The following is a 2,500-nucleotide window of genomic DNA, read 5'->3' as shown; positions in this document are numbered from 1 at the left end:
ATATATATATATATATATATATATATATATATATATATATATATATATATATATATATATATATATATATATATATATATATGTATGTATGTATGTATGTATATGTATACATCAACTCGGGAATAGGTAATGAGGAACTCATTCACGTTTGTGCTTTGAGAATGCCAGCTTTGTAAAACAGGCACCATTACCTTAATTGGAACATGAGCAATAATCAGAATAATGTGATAAAGAAATTACTCGAAACCATGCCCAAAGCACAACTTTATTTACTTACGTGATTGCTCTTGTGGGTACAGAATTAAATGAACATTTGGAATAACACTGGGTGAAGGTAAAATGATAATTACATACATTGTGGCAAAGAAGGGAAGAAGCTGGTAAATAAAAGATCTCATATATGCCACCCACCCACCCACACCCACACCCACCCACACACACACACACACACACACACACACACACACACACACACACACACACACACACACACACACACACACACACACACACACACACACACACAAACGCGCGCACGCACGCACGCATTCATATGCGCGCAGTCAATGCCCTGTATTTAAATATGTTTTTATGCTTGGCGGATGTTAGGATTCTCTACAAGAAAATTATTACAGGGAAAGAGCGATTTATTTATCTTTATGTGTGTCTGCATTTATGCGTATGTGTGAAAGAGACAGGTTGGAGAAAGAGTGAGATACACAGATTAATAGAAAAATAAATGTTAAAACACACTCCATATATTCTGACACTGCCTGAAAGCCGGAGAAACAAAGGTTTTATATGTCAGAGGCCTTTGACAGAGTAACTGAATCTCACTGTCGTCCTTTGAGTCGAATCTCCTTTGTGTCTTACAACTATCTTTATGATTTTATTTGATTTTTATGCTGTATAATTGTCATATCCGTCAGTTTTGGTTTTCGTTCATAACATCTATAATTACTAGATTTATGAATTCTTATTATCATTATTTTCTTAATTATCACATTTATCTTTATAACCATTATAACAATAACGATTGGAATGTAAACAATAACGCTGTTGATAAGAACGTGATAATAGCTCACACAATGATAGCTGTCAAGAAGTCTGTTTGACTTGAGAAGAGTGCAGTTTAAACGAAGCCGTTTGAAGATTAGATAGTTTTGTTTGTGTACGCAGGGAGTAATTAGAGTACTAGTAAAACAGGGTACATAAGCCAACTTGACACAGGTACAAATAAAAGTATTTCTTGTTTTACTTCCACTGGCTTTTATTCGGTTTAATTTCCTGACGATATACTTCTGTTAAGAAGTTAAGTCCAGAAGTACTGTTGCACGCAGAGGTACATGCAAGTTCAATTACCCACTCTTTCAAGAGAGAAAGAGAGAGAGAGAGAGAGAGAGAGAGAGAGAGAGAGAGAGAGAGAGAGAGAGAGAGAGAGAGAGAGAAAGAGAGAGAGAGAGAGAGAGAGAGAGAGAGAGAGAGGGAGAGAGAGAGAGAGAGAAAGAGAGAGAGAGAGAGAGAGAGAGAGAGAGAGAGAGAGAGAGAGAGAGAGAGAGAGAGAGAGAGAGAGAGAGAGAGAGAGAAAGAGACATGAAGAGGGAGAGAGAGGGAGAGAAAGGGAGAGAGAGAGAGAGAGAGAGAGAGAGAGAGAGAGAGAGAGAGAGAGAGAGAGAGAGAGAGAGAGAGAGAGAGCACTTATGCGCAAACCAGACACAATAATATATATTATTATTACACAAATACGCAATATTCATCTACAGTTTGCAGTTGCACAGTAGGGAGCAAATGAATGGTCAAAAGCATAGTCAGCATGGTATCTTAAGGTGTTGTCTACACAGTGTTTTGTATGGTTGCTAAGAACCACTTGCTATTGCATCACAACTAGTCATATGACACTTTATTAATACAAAGCGTTTGTACAATGTAGTACCGTAATTAAGTGCTAAGACTGCCTGTATAAGAGGAATATATACCAAGTTTAGAATAATTATTAAAGTCTATGGCCTCTGAACACTCACTATCCTTGCCCTACAATATGTCTGTTTTACTTGACAAAGTTGTCAAGTAACAAGCTATTTTGACACGTGGCTTACATCTGTCTTTCCACTAGGAAAACGTGCCTCTATGTTTTCAGGTGGAAGTGATGGTTCACTGTTAACTACCTACGTATATTCTTATGACTAGCTTGAGTTGACGTCTGTAAACCGTGAAGACATGTAACTAGAAGTTTAGGGAGTAAAGGGTAAGGGTGTTATAGGAAGAGCGATCGTACAAAAAAGACAGGAGGCATATTTAAAGTCTTGGGCCACCATATGGATAAGAATGATACATAATAAATTACTGTAAAATACAACAGTTGTTGGTGAAGCCTGTACTGTATATTACTATGGGCACTTGATGGCGTCTAAAATAGTTTAAAAAACGCAGCCCGCGAAGTCCGCCACACTCCTTTTACTATAATATTACGCACTATGAATACCTTCATTGTGGTTGTCTA

Source organism: Penaeus vannamei, chromosome 5, assembly GCF_042767895.1.
Source record: "Penaeus vannamei isolate JL-2024 chromosome 5, ASM4276789v1, whole genome shotgun sequence".
Lineage (NCBI taxonomy): Eukaryota > Metazoa > Arthropoda > Malacostraca > Decapoda > Penaeidae > Penaeus > Penaeus vannamei.
Note: the sequence above shows the minus strand (reverse complement) of the source record.